The sequence below is a fragment of the Elephas maximus genome, chromosome 5 (genome assembly GCF_024166365.1).
Source record: "Elephas maximus indicus isolate mEleMax1 chromosome 5, mEleMax1 primary haplotype, whole genome shotgun sequence".
Lineage (NCBI taxonomy): Eukaryota > Metazoa > Chordata > Mammalia > Proboscidea > Elephantidae > Elephas > Elephas maximus.
In genome coordinates, this window is record NC_064823.1 from 89,465,333 (window position 1) to 89,480,671 (window position 15,339).

The window sequence follows — 15,339 nt, forward strand, 5'->3', positions numbered from 1 at the left end:
CACGGAAGGGGAGGAGTCAACAAAAAGCACACAGAAAATTGTTGAAGGTATGCTGACAGAAAACATCCTTAACAAAATGAAAGATGAGAAGATAACTGTACCAAAGCACAATGAACCCCATACAGGGTAGATCCTAATAGAACATTGAGATACATCAAAATGAAACTTTCCAAAACCAAAGATAAAGAAAGAATCCTGAAAGCAGCTTGGAAAAAATGAAAGATTCCCTGCAAAGGGACATTAATAAAACAAAGGGAAAAACAACAACAACAACAAAAAAACACCAGACAAGAATTATATACCCAGCAAAATTATCCCTCAAATATGATGGCTAAATTAGGACATTTCCAGAGAAACAGAAATTAAAGGAATTTGTAAAAGCCAAACCAGCTCTACAGGAGATATTACAGGGAGTCCTTCAGAAAGAAAATTAACAACACAGTAGACAACAACCTGAGATTAAAGTGCATGGCAATATCTTGGGATATCAACCCAGACAAAGAATTCTCAAAAATAAAATAGAGCTAAAAGTTGGAAAACAGGGAACCAGGACTGTCAATCTATAACTGATGACCCCTTCAAAATATAAGGAAGGAAAAAAGGGTATAGGTTTAGAGCTACCATGTGGGGAGGAAATCAAGGTGACACAAGACATAAATTACTACTTTAAACTTAGGAAGACAAAGGTAAATTTCAGGGTAACCACAAAAAAAAAAATGTAACAAACCTACTCATCAACATATAAAAGAAGAAAATCATAAAGATTCAGCACACAGAAAAGCAAAAACAATGAAGGAAATGAAAAGACAAGCCACAGTAAAAACAAACAACAACAAAAAAATCAGCACAGAAGATTAACTTGAATGAAGAAACAGTTAACATCACGCACACACACACTCAAAAATCCTAAGAAAATTACAGCAATAAGTTCATGCCTATCAATAATTACATGGAATATAAATGGCCTAAATGCACAAGTAAAGAGATACAGCGTGAAAGAATGGATTAAAAATATGACCATCAATATGCTGTCTGCAAGATATACCTCAGCCCAAAGATATAAAAAAACTAAAACTTAAAGAGTGGAAAAAGAAATACCAAGCAAGCAATAACCAAAAAAGAGCAGGAGTGACAATATTAATCTCTGATAAAACAGATTTTAAAGCAAAATTACTATAAAAGAAAAGGAAGAATATTATACAATGATTAAAGGGTCAAACCACAAAGAGGATATAACCATAATAAATATATATGCACCCAAAAAGAGAGCTCCATAATACATAAAAAAAAAAAAAGAACTCCAACAGCACTGAAAAAAGAAATAGACACTTCCACGATAATACTAGGAGACTTTAACACACCAGTTTCAGTAAAGGATAAAACACCTAGAAAGAAACTCAACAAAGACAGACGATCTTAATACCAGAATCAACTAACTTCACAGACACATTCAGACCATATCACTCAAATGCGGAGAAGTACACATTCTTCTCCAATGCCCATGGGCCATTCTCCAGAATAGACCACATTTTAGGTCACAAAGCAAGCATCGACAAATGCAAACATCAAAATAATGGAAAGCATCTTCACTGACCACAAGGCTATAAAAGAAGAAATCAATAACAGGAAGAGGGAGGAAAAAAAAAAAAAAAAAACTAATAAATGGAAGCTAAAGAACATCCTGAAATTTTTGTTTTCTTTTTTAAAAGCCACAAGGTAACAGAAGAAAACAAAGATGAAATTAAAAATTCCTAAAATCAAATGAGAATGAAAATACGACACACCAAAACATTTGGACAAGAGCACATTAGCTTTCAAAGGTAATTTATAGGAATAAGTGCACACATGAAAAAAGAAGAAAGGACAAAAATCAAAACATTAAACCTAAAACTTGAACAATCAGAAACCAAGCAGCAATTAAGCCCAGTCACCACACACACAAAAAAATTGATAATAAAAATTAGAGGAGAAAAAAATAAAAGAGAAAACAGAAAAAGTATAGAAACAATCAAGAAGACTAAAAGCTGCTTTTCTGATAGGATTAATAAAATTGACAAACCACTGGCCAAATTGACAGAAGAAAAACAGGAGAAAATGCAAATAACCTAAAAAAGAAATAATATGGGCGACATTACAACAAAACCAACTGAAATACAAAGGATTGTAACAGAATACTGAGAAAAACAGTGCTCCAACAAATATGAAAACCTAAAAGAAATGGGCAAATTTCTAGAAACTCACTACCTACCTAAATTAACACAAACTGGGGTAGAAAATTTCAACAGACCCTTAGAAAGGAAGAAATTGTAGGGGTCAAAAAAAAAAAAAAAAACTTCTAAGAAAAAGCCCTGGTCCAGGGGTCTTAACTGGAGAATTCCAACAAAAATTCCAAGAATTGTTGACATCACTTCTACTCAAACTATTTCAGAACATAGAAAAGGGAAGAATACTCCCAAATTCATTGTATGAATCCAGCATAACCCTAATACCAAAGTCAGGCAATAACACCACTAAAAAAGAAAACTACAGACCAATATCCTTCATGAAAATAGATGCAAAAATTCTCAACAGTATTCAAGTCAAGAGATTTCAACATCACATAAGAAGAGTAATACACCACTGCCACGTGGGGTCATACCGGGCATGGAAGTTTGGTTCAGCACTAGAAAATCAAACAACATAATCCCCCACATAAGTAAAACAAAGGAAAGAATCACATGATCATATCAATTCATAATGAAAAGGCATTTGATAAAATCCAACACCCATTCCTGATAAAAACTCTCAGTAAAATAGGAATAACAGGGAAATACCTCAACATAATAAAAGGAATTTAGTCAAAACAAACAGCCAACATTACCCTCAATGGAAAGAACCTGAAAGCATCTGCGCTGGTAAGGAAAAAGTAAAGGTAACCCTATTCACAAACGATACGGTCCTATACATAGAAAATACTAAGGACTCCACAAGAAAGCTATTGGAACTAATAGAAGCATTCTGTAAAGTGGCAGGATACAAGATTAACACACGAAAATCAGTTGGATTCATATTCATCAACTAAGAGAACTATGAAAAGGAAATCAGGAAAACAGTATCATTTAAAATAGACCCCAAAAGATAAAATACTCAGCAATAAATCAAATCAGGAATAAAAAAGGCTTATACAAAGAAAACCACAAGACAATAATTCAAGAAACCAAAAGAGACTACATAAATGGAAAAACATACTATGTTCTTGCACAGGAAGACTTAACATTGTGAAAATGTCAATACTACCAAAAGCAATATATAGATATAAGGCAATCCAGATCTAAATCCCAATAGCATTCTTCATGGAGATGGAAAAATTTAATCAATAACTTTAAATGGAAGGGGAAGGGTCCCTTAATAAGTAAAGCTTTACTAAAATAGGAGAACAAAGGAGGCCTCATATTACCTGATCTCAGTGCCTACTATACAACCAGGGTAGTTAAAACAGCTTGGTACTGGAACAATAAAGGACACGTAGACAAATGGAACAGAATTAAGAAGCCAGATGTAAATCCATCCACCTATGTACAGCCGAATTTCAAAACAGGGCTAAAGGTTATTGAATGTGGAAGATACTATCTCTCTAACAAATGATGCTGGCAAAATTGAATATTTACCTATAGAAAAACGAAACAGGATTCATAACTCACACCATACACAAAAACTAACTCAAAATTGATCAAAGACCTCAATATAAAACCAAAAACTATAAATAATACTGAAGAAAAATAGGGACAATGATGGAGCCATAATAAATGGCATAAAAATGGCATAAAAAGATCACCAAACATAACTAAAAATGCACCCACAGAAGGACTTTAAGGACTAAGGTGTGCCTGACCTAAAAGGCCATGAAGTGAGCAATGGCCCCATATGCATGTGAAAACTGATCAATGAATAAGGAAGACCAAAGAAGAATTGATGCTTTTGTATTATGATGTTGGCAAAAAATATCGGATATATCATGGACTGTCAGAAGAACAAACAGATCTGTCTTGGAAGAAATACAGCTAGAAGACTCATTACAAACAAGGATGGTGAACTTCAGTTTACACACTTTGGACCAGTCCCTGGAGAAGGACATTATGCTTGGTAAAGTAGAGGGGCAGCACAAAATAGGAAGACCATTAATGAGATGGATTGACACAGTGGCTGCAACAATGGGAACAACTGTAACAATGACGGTGATGATGGTGCAGGACTGGGAAGTATTTCATTCTGTTGTTCATAGGGTCACTATGAGCCTGAACAGACTCAATGGCACCTAACAACAACAACTACAGGTTGGTAAGGAAGAAGTAAAACTATCCCTATTCGCAGATGATAAGATACAGAGAAAACCTGATTTTAGGTTCAGTATATCTATAAAATAAAATGCTTCCCCCAATTTAAAATGTATCTCAACAAACTTCTGAAAATCATCTGATAGGAAAAAGCTTTGTGAAATTAAATACAGGTAATTCATAAACTAGTTCCACAGATGTAATTCAAAACCAAACAAGGGTGAAACCAACTTACCTGTCTACTTCGTGGTATTATTGATCCTTTAAATACACTGTTCCAACAGCAAGCATTTTAGTATATCAAATAGATAAATTTTTATCATGGTATTAAAATTTAACCTTCCTTACCATTCATTCAATTCTTTCCATGTAATATGTACGTTAAGTGATGCTACTGTATTCCATTTTCAAATCTTCTCAGTTTACATGATAATCTAGGAAGCACCTAAATAACTTCGTATCACAGAATTGTTAACTCTTAAGAGACAATTTGTATGGATCTTCTAAGTTCACACCCCAAATATACCTACAAAGACAACGTATTCATTCTGAACCACAGGAATGGATAAGGGCAGAGGAGCTATTTCAAAGACACTGTAACAGGACATTTTTAAAACAAATGTTTTTCTCCCACCTTGAGTATGCACATACAGGCCTTACTACCACCATAGTTTTCAAAAATGGAAAATTGAACACATATATACCCTCCTTTCCAGCCACCACAATCACATCGTTCATTAGCCTATGGTGCAGCTGTGGAATGGTGACAGCTGGTTTCCACAGAATGCAAGATCCAATCCAACTGATTGTTAAATCCTCCTCTGCCAAGGTCACCCTTTGGTGTTCATTCACAGGAAATACAAATGTTTTCACTTCTTTAGCCCTTTCAGAGAGGTCAACCCAAATGCTTCTTCTCCATTCCTGCTTGTCACCAATTTTCCAATCGTGTTCTCTCCAAGTCGCCGACCATCAAGCCAAATCTTTGGCCATCTCCCATGAAATCGGTATGCAGTCACACATCTGGTCATGTCTCCTTCCAAGTAGAGTGAACAACCAGGTGCAGTACTTGAAGGATTTGCCTTCCCCACTGTCCTTCAGGGAGGTCCCAGAAAGGGGCTTCAGTGCTGCCACTGTCTACATTTGAGTGGTGCCTGCATATCATGCAGAACCATCTGTAAACTAGGCACCAGTTTTCTCTTCCTTAGTCAGCTGTTCATAAAGAACTCCCTACCCAGCCATACTTGTAGACAAGGAGGGAGAACATAACGTGACAGGAATGGAGACCATGGGCATTTAAGTCACTTCCTCAGGCAACTCACTTGTGCCTTCAGGTCCTGCTGGAGCCCCATCTCATGTATACTTATTCCATTTAATGATGGAGTGCTGCTGTGCATGTCCAAATTTGTGACATCAAGGGTCTGACAATACCCAGTTCATGATATGCAGCTCAGTCCATGCAGTGACTTGGTGGCCCATGGTTAGGTATTCAGTCTCTACTAAGGCACGGTAACAAGCCAAAAGCTGTTTCTCAAAAGGAGAATAGTTATCTGCAGAGGATGGCAGGGATTTGCTCCAAAATCCTTAAGGTATAAGCTGTGATTCACCAATAACGGCCTGAAAATCTCCAAAATGTATCTCTGTTTTCCACTGACACATCATTCAGATCACGTGGCCTAAGTGGCAGGACAGCTTACACAGCAGTCTGAACCTGTTCCAGAGCCTTCTCTTGTTCTGAGCCTCACTCAAAGCCAGCAGATTTTGAGGCAGTGCCAAGACGGCAGAAGAGTCAGATCCACGAAGACATCGCACTGCAACAGAGACCAAAAACACCAAGTAAAACAGATCAAATGTCAATTCTGGATTGAAGAGATAAAATATTAGATTGGAAGTCACTGAGGAGAATAAAAAACTGATAGAAACCAAAGATGAAATACAGATACAGAGTGGAGGTTCCAGGCCTAATGACATGTCTCAGTGTGGCCATCTTGGAGTAAAACAGCAACCCTACGCGCGGAAAGTCATTTCCAAAGAACTCCTATAGGAGAAAAAGACACGGTGCAGATGCATCCAGCACGAAGAAGACCACATTTACTGGCTGCACCTCAAGGAGCAGTTCAGACTCCCTCTCCCAGTAACCACAGAAGCAGACTCCTACAACACCTACCCCTCTAGTGAACAGCAGCTACAACTATTCCATCCAGGCAACCACGATTGCTGAGAACTAACTTCCAACACATACCACTGCCCTCCTCCATAAAGCCTCCTCTACCTTCTTTCTTCTCCCCTCTTCCTAACTCCCTCCTCTTCCCTGCTACCCGCAGCCCCAAGGGAAGCTGGAGTGGACCCTAGACCCTTCCCTAATGCCTCCAGACCCATCCTACATCAATAAAATCATACCTATCAATAATCATAGTGAATTTAAATGGCTTAAATGCACTAGTAAAAAGACAGAAAGTGACAGAATGGACTTTAAAACACGACCCAGCAATATGCTGTCTAGAAGAGACACACCTTTCACACAAAGATATAAATATATTAAAAATCAAAAGATAAATACATCAAGGAAACAACAACCAAAAGAAAAAGAGCAGGACTGGTAAAACTAATATCAGATAAAATAGACTTTATGTCAAAATCTACCATAAAAGACATGGAAGGACATTAGGTAAAGAAAAAAGGGACAATCCACCTTGATAACATAACCATAATACATATATATGCCCCAGCAACAAGTCTCCAAAATACATAAAACAAGTTTTAACAGCACTGAAAAAAAATGACGGTTCCACAATAATAGTAGGAGGCTACAACACACCACTCTCAGTAAAGGGCAGAATATCTAGAAAGAAACTCAGCTAAGGTAAAAAAAAGGTCTAAAGGTCATAATCAACCACCTTGACCTCATACACATATTAAGAACACTCCGCCCAAAAGCAGCAAAGTATATATTATTTTCCAGCGCACGTGGAACATTCTCCAGAATAGACCACAAAGCAACCCTCACCAAAATCCAAAAGATTGAGAAAGTACAAAAAGTCTTCACTATTTGCAATGCCATAAAAGTAGAAATTAATAATAGAAAGAGCAAGGGAAAAAAATCAAACACATGGAAACTGAATATCAACTTACTTAAAAACCACTGGGTAATAGATAAAATCAAAGACGGACTGAAAACGTTTGTGGAAACAAATGAGAAAGAAAACACAGCATACCAAAACTTTTGGGACTCAGCAAAGGCAGAGCTCAGAGGCCAATTTATAGCCATAGGCACACACATTAAAAAAGAAGAAAGGGCCAGAAGCATAATGTTAGCCACACAACTCACACAAATAGAAAAAGAACAGTAAAAGGAGCCCACAGCCACCAGAGGAAAGGAAGGAATAAAGATCAGAGCAGAAGTAAATGAAATAAACAATAGAGAAAAACATGAACGTAATGAAATGTTGCTTCTTTGAAAAGATCAATAAAAAGACAAACCACTGAACAACTTGATAAAGGAAAAACAGAGGAAGAAAATAACCCGTAAAGAAATGAAATGGCAAACATTACAACAGACCCAACTGAAAGAAAAAGGATTAGAACAGAATACTATAAATTTGAAAACTTGGAGAATATGGACAAATTCCTAGAAACACACTACCTACCTAAACTAACAGAAACTAAGGTAGAAATATTTGATGCACACATACAAAGCAAAAATACTCATAGTAATTACAGTCTTCATTTCTAAAGCTGGTCACATTGCCATAACTGTATTTAGACTTACCTTCTTCCAACACTCATTCTGTATTCCCTTTGCCATCAGCAAGCACCTCAGCTGGTCATGGTTCTTTGCCTGGTGGGGTGACCCAAACCTTCATTCCTGAAGCATCTGGGCCGTTCATAGTCATGTCAGAATTGGGTTGCTGTAGTTTTCCAATGACTTTAATCACAGGCCATGGTAGTACTAAGAGATGCGCTAAGGAATCTCTTGCATTCCAGACATGCTCTTTTTTACCTCCATTATGTAATGTCAATCTAATTTCCTCTTGGTAATCAGGATAAGTCACACACCAGCCAGTATGGCAACTACCTCCTTTGCCTGTTGATTCAAAGGCAAAAGGAGCCCAAAGTGGCCATGTGACATTCTTAGCTTCCCATTCATGGGAATCAGTGAGGCATCTCCAGGTGGGAGCATTCCTCCCTTTGGAAGTAAGACCTCTAGGTCTACAGAGCATAAAGTTGCAGGGACAGAAAGCAAAAATCTTGTGAGGGGCTCACTAGGTGCCACTCTTGTGTCCCCCTTGTGATTCCTGGATCCATGAATCCTGTCTATGAGAGATACAGCACCATATTATGGACACTGGTTTAGAGCGTATACAGCCTCCTGGAGCACATTGTCCCAACCCTGCAAGGTATTGCCACCTAGCTGGTGTTATAATTTGGTATTTAGGAGGTCATTCCATCGTTCTATCAAGCCAGCTGCTTCAGAATGATGGGAAACATGGTAAGACCAATGAATTCCATGAGCATGGGCCCATTGCCACACTTCATTTGCTGTGAAGTGAGTTCTTTGATCTGAGACAATGCTGTGTGGGATACCATGATGGTGGATAAGGCATTCTGTAAGTCCATGAATGGTAGTTTTGGCAGAAGCGTGGCATGCAGGGAAGGCAAATCCATATCCAGAGTAAGTGTCCATTCCAGTAAGAACAAAATGCTGGCCTTTCCATGTTCGAATTGTTCCAGTGTAATCTATTTGGCACCAGGTTGCTTCCTGATTACCTGGAGGAATGGTGACATATCGAGAACTCTGTGTTGGTCTCTGCTGCTGGCCGATTTGTCACGCCGCAGTAGCTGTAGCCAAGACGCCATGATGAGTCGAAGTCTATGTTGCTGGGCCCAAGCATAATCTCCATCCCTGCCAGCATGGCCACTTTGTTCATGAGCTCATTGAACAATGATGGGAGTATTAGGGGAAAGAGGATGAGTGGTTTCCACAAAACATGTCATCCCAGCCACTTGAATGTTAAAATTCCCCTCTGCTGAGCCACCTTTCATTGAGCATTCACATGAGACGCAAATACCTCCAATTCTTTGGCCCATTCAGAGAGGTGAAAGAAGGAATGGAGACTGAGAAAACAAACAGAAAAGTAAAAATATGGCACTCTAGACAAAAGCACCATGCCACCCCTTTGAAGCAAAACCCTGAAAAAATAAGGAAAAGAGATACAAACTTCAAGCCTGGAGCCATAAGCATCAAAGACAAGATAAAGAACTTGATCAAGCACTGAATGGAATAAGAAACTGACAGAGAACACGAAATAAGGAGAGCTATGGAGTGGAGATCCCCTACCAGCTAACTTGGTACTGATCTGCCATCTTGAACTACAGCCACTGAGGAACACAGGGAAGACAAATTCACTGAGCTCCCACCAGGAGACAGAGCACCTGGTAAAAACGGATACAATCTTCCATACCCACACTTCTTCCCTCCACTTGGCCTCCACTGCTTTCTTACGGGCCACCATCACTGAGCCAAACACCAGTGCACAGCCACCCAGGTCCACCCCACGCTCACAGACCAGGACCTTCAACGCCATTTTTGTTGTCATTGTTGCTTTGACTTTTCCCTTTGTTTTCTCACTCTCCATTCCTTCTTTCACCAACTGGGTCTCTCAGCCCCATTTTTTTTGGCAGTTTCTACTCTCTCTCCCTTCCTTTCCTTTCTACTTCCCACTTAGCCCTGTGCACTGCCCCTATCCCTTCTTAACAGCAGTGTTGTACTGCTTGGCTAGAGAGCCACTGTCATACGAATTTCCCAGGTCCATGCTGCCCTCACCAGCCAACGGCCTTAGTGCCATATTCTGTTTTGTTTTCTTTGCATGCTTTTTGTTTATTCTCCCTCTCCCTTATTTTCCTTTCTTCCATCCACCAAGCCCTGAGCAACTCCCCATTCTCAACGGGCTATGTTGCACCAGTCAGCTAGAGAGTCTCTGGCACCTGGCCTCCATGTGTCTATGCCTGCCCCACAGGCAGACTCTTTCAGCACAATGCTGTTTTTTTTTTTTTTTATTTATTGTTCTCCTTCTCCCTTTTCGTTTTCTCTCCCACCTAGAGCCTACACTGCCTCTACTTCCTCCTCAAGGGACAAGGGCCATGTCACACCACCCAAAGAGAGACACATCAGTGCACCACCACCACAAATCCTTGAGGCATCCAATGGCTGACTGCCTCATCACCATATTTATTTTTGTTGCTGTTGTATTTGTATTTTTGTTTGTTTTTTCTTCTGTCTCTTTCCCTTATTTCCTTTCCTTTCTCCCACCTACCAACACTGTACACTGCCCACACCTCTTTCAAAGCAGACCAAGCTATACTGCTCAGGTCGGGGATCACTGGCACAGGGTCTCACCAGGTCTGCCCTACCCCACCTAATGGATCTTTCCATGCCAGCATTTTATTTACCTTTTTTATTTTTTGGCTTATGTTTCTCTCTCTTCCTTCTCTTACACACGTAGCTCCATATGTCATATACTCTCCCTTCTCTGCTGCCTATCTACATTGTGCGCTGAGTGCTAAGTCTACAAGCAGCAATGGCATATACCCCTGGACCCTTGGGCCCAACCCCGCAAATGACCCATCCCCTCCCTGCCTCTCCTGCTGGACAGGTCCTGCTACACTACAGCTGAGAGACTGACCCTGCTGATGGTGACTTTAGGACAATTCCACTTAAATAGGAATTAAGCGAATATGTAAAAACCAAACCAAACTGACAATAATTATTAAAGGGAGTCCATCAGTTAGAGAATCAACAACATCAGACAACAACCTGAAACTAGGACACAGGATAGCATCAACCAGATACCAACCTGGGTAATGAACTCTCAAGGATACAACAAAACTTAAATATTTACAACATGGAAACAGAGAGGTCAATCTGTAAATGACAACAACATCAGGACAATAAAATGGGGAACAAGAAGTGTAGGTATAGAAATTTCAAATGGAGAGGAAGTCAAGGCAATATAAAGTAATAAAAGATTGATTTAAACTTAGCAAGATGGGGCAAATTTGAAGATAACCACAAAGAAAGTTAACATACCTTCTCACAAAAATAAAGAAGAAAAATATACAGTTTCAATTAAACACAAAATCTACAAATACTAAAGAAATAAAAGACAAACCCAGAAACAAAAGGAATTCAACTCAGGAGAGTAAGGGGAACAAAGAAAACAGCACCACAAAAGAAGCACTACAGAATGAGAGTGATAAACTCACACCTATCAATAATTACGTTGAATATAAATGGCTTATATGTACCCTAGGAGACAGAGAGTGACAGAATGGATTAAAAAAAAAAAAAAAAAAAAGACCCAGGAACATGACATCTACAAGAGACACGCCTTAGAAAAAATACACGTAAACATAATAAAAATCAAGATTTGTGTATATATATATATATATTTATAATTCCGACACCCTGGTGTTGTAGTGATTAAGTGCTACAGGCGCTAACCAAAGGGTCAGCAGTTTGAATCTGCCAGGTGCTCCTTGGAAACTCTATGGGGCAGTTCTACTCTGTCCTAAAGGGTCGCTATCAGTCGGAATCAACTCAATGGTACTGGGTTTGGTTTTGGTTTGGTATATATAAAGCAGACAGCAACCAAAATAGAGCAGGACTGGTAACCTTAATCTCGGGTAGAAACAGACTTTAAAAGAAAAGCCACCATAAAAGACAAGAAAGGACTTTATATAATGATAAAAGAGACAATCCACCATAAGGATATAACAAAAATAAATACCTATGCCCCCAACAATATGGCTGCAAAATACATAAAACAAACTCTAACACAGTAAAAAGAGAAACTGATGGTTCCACAATAATTGTACGAAACTTCAACACACCACTCTCAGTAAAAGACAGAACATCTAGAAAGAAACTCAACAAAGATACAGAAGATCTAAAGGCCACAATCAATCAACTTGACCTTCTAGACATATATAGAACACCCCACCCAACATCAGCAAGTGCACATTCTTTTCCAAGGCACATGGAATGTTCTCCAGAATTGACCATACCTTAGGCCACAAAGCAACCCTCAACAAATTCAAAATGTTGAGATAATGCAAATCACCTTCTCAGATCACAACACCGTAAGAGTAGAAATTAACAACAGGGAGACACAGGGAAAAAAATCACATACAAGGAAACTGAATAAAATCTTGCTGAAAAACCACTGTGTAATAGAAGAAATCAAAGTTGGAGTCAGAAAATTCCTAGAACTACATGAGAATGAAAACAGATCATAGCAAAACCTAAGGGACATAGCAAAGGCAGCGCTCAGAGGTCAATTTACAGGAGCAGATGCATGCATGAAAAAGAAGAAAGGGAAAAATCAAAACATTAGCTAAACAACTCTAACAAATAGAAAGAAAACAGCAAGAGAAGCCTATAGCCACCAGAAGAAAGGAAATAATAAAGATCAGAGCAGAAATAACTGACCTAGAGAACAGGGAAACAATACAAAGTATCAACAAAACCAAAAATTGATTCTTTGAAAGGATCAACAAAATCAACAAACCATTAGCCAAACTGACAAAAGAAAAGCTAGAAAAAGAAAAAGCCCAAATAAGAAATGAAATGGGGGATATTACAACAGATGCAACCAAAATAAAAGGGATAATAAAGAGAATTATGAAAAACTATAATCCAACAAATTTGAACCCTTATGCACTGCTGGTGGGAACGTAAAATGGTAAAACCATTTTGGCAAATGACATACTGCTTCCTTAAAAAGCTAGAAATACAAGCACCATACACCCAGCAGCCCCACTTCTAAGAATATATCCTTCAGAACTAAGAGCAGTCAGATGAATACACATATTCACACCCATTTTCCTTACAACATTACAACCTATGTGCCCATCGACGAATGGATAAGCAAACTATGATACATGCACACAATGAAATGCTGTGCAACAATAAAGAACAGTGATAAATCTGTAAAACATCTCACAACCTGTATGAAACTTGAGGACATTATGCTCAGTGAAATAAGTCAATCACAAGAGGACAAATATTATTTAAGACCACTATGAAAAAATTCATGAAAAGGTTTACAAACAAAAAGAATCAATCTTTGATGGGTAAGGAATGGGTAAGGGAGGGAAGGAATGGGGAGGGAAAAACACTATCTAGACAATAGATAAGTGGTAACTTTGTTGAAGGGTAAAACAGTACACAAAACTGGGGGAGTCAGCACAACTTGACCAAGCCGAGGTCATGGAAGCTTCGTGGACACATCCAAACTCCCTAAGGACAGAATTACTGGGCTGAGGGCTGGGGATCATTGTCTCGGGGGACATCTAGCTCAATTGGCACGAGCAGTTTATAAAGAAAATGTTCTACATCTTACTTTGGTGAGGGGCATCTGGGGTTTTCAAATCAACTGTGTAGGCATCTAAGATGCATCAATTGCTCCCAACCCACCTGGAGCAAAGGAGAATGAAGAACAACAAAGACACAAGGAAAATATTAGCCCACCAGACAAAAGAGCCACATAAACCAGACTTCATCATCCAGAGACCAGAAGAACTAGATGGTGCCCTGTTACCACCAAGGACAGTCCTGACAGGGAACACAACAGAGGGTCCCTGAAGGAGCAGGAAAAAAGTGTGGAGCAGAACACGAATTCATGTAAACAGATGACTTAATGGTCTGACTAAGACTGGAGGAACCCTCGAAGCCGTGGTCCCAAGACACTGTTAAAACAAAACCAAAACCATTCCCAAAGTCTACTCTTCAGACAAAGATTAGACTGGACTATAAAACATAAAATAATATTGCTGAATGGTGTACTTCTTAGTTCAAGCAGATACATGAGACAAAATGGATGGCTTCTGTCTGGAGGCCGAATAAGAAGGCAGGAAGGGACAGGAGCTGGTTGGATGGACATGGTGAATAGGGGGTAGAAAGGAGGAGTGTGCCATGACATTACAGGAATTGCAACTCGTGTCACATAACATGTGTATACATTTTTGTATGAGAAATTAACTTCAGCTGTAAACTTTCACCTGAAGCACAACAACAACAACAAAAAAGGTAAAGAAATCCAGAGGATTGTATTGGGCAAATCTGCTGCAAAAGACCTCTTTAAAGTGTTAAAAAGCAAAGTTGTCACCTTGAAGACTAAGCTGCACCTGACTGAAGGCATGGTGTTTTCAGTCACTTCATATGCATGTGAAAGCTAGACAATGAAAAACGTAGAGTGAAGAATTGATGCCTTTGAATTGCAGTGTTGGAGAAGAATATTGAATATATCATGAACTGCCAAAAGAACAATGAACAAATCTGCTTGGAAGGAGTACAACCAGGATGTTCCTTTGAAGTAGGGATGACGAGACTACGTCTCACATACTTTGGACATGTTATCAGGAGGGATCAGTCCCTGGAAAAGGACATCATGCTTGGTAAAGTAGAGGATGAGTGAAAAAGAGAAAGACCCCCAACAAGATGGACTGATACAATGGCTGCAACAAGGCGCTCAAGCATAACAAAGATGGTGAGCATGGCTTGGGAATAGGCCGTGTTTTGTTCTGTTGTGTATAGGGTTGCTTCTAGTTGGAACTGATTGGACCGCATCCAACAACAGCAACAACATAATTTTGCAGTTTTTATTCATGGAATAAAGGATTTTCTTCATCTTAATAGGTGCTGTGGTGATTTGATGGCAAGAAACCAGACCTTAGGACCCAATACTCTATATGTGGATCCCCCAGAATGACCTCCTTGGTAAGATTAGAGAACAATTACTGAAAATATTTGTAACAGCCTATCACAGGGATAATAGTTCAGCAGAAAATCAATTTTTCAGCATTTATTATTGAAAAACTCAAATATAAAGCATAAGTTCTGGTGGAAAAAAACAGTTGAAATATAATAACTGGCATTTTATTATACACAGTCGTAATCCTTAAAGCCAGAAGCAAGATATCTGTTATTTCGGAGGTAATCACCTCTTGTTTGGAATTTTATAATAGCCTC

General features: G+C 38.9%; 1 pseudogene; it reads right to left on the bottom strand.

Annotated features, from left to right (window-relative positions):
• Window positions 1–15,339, bottom strand: part of LOC126077127 (UDP-glucuronosyltransferase 2B31-like) — a 269,121-nt pseudogene that overhangs the window by 125,705 nt on the left and 128,077 nt on the right.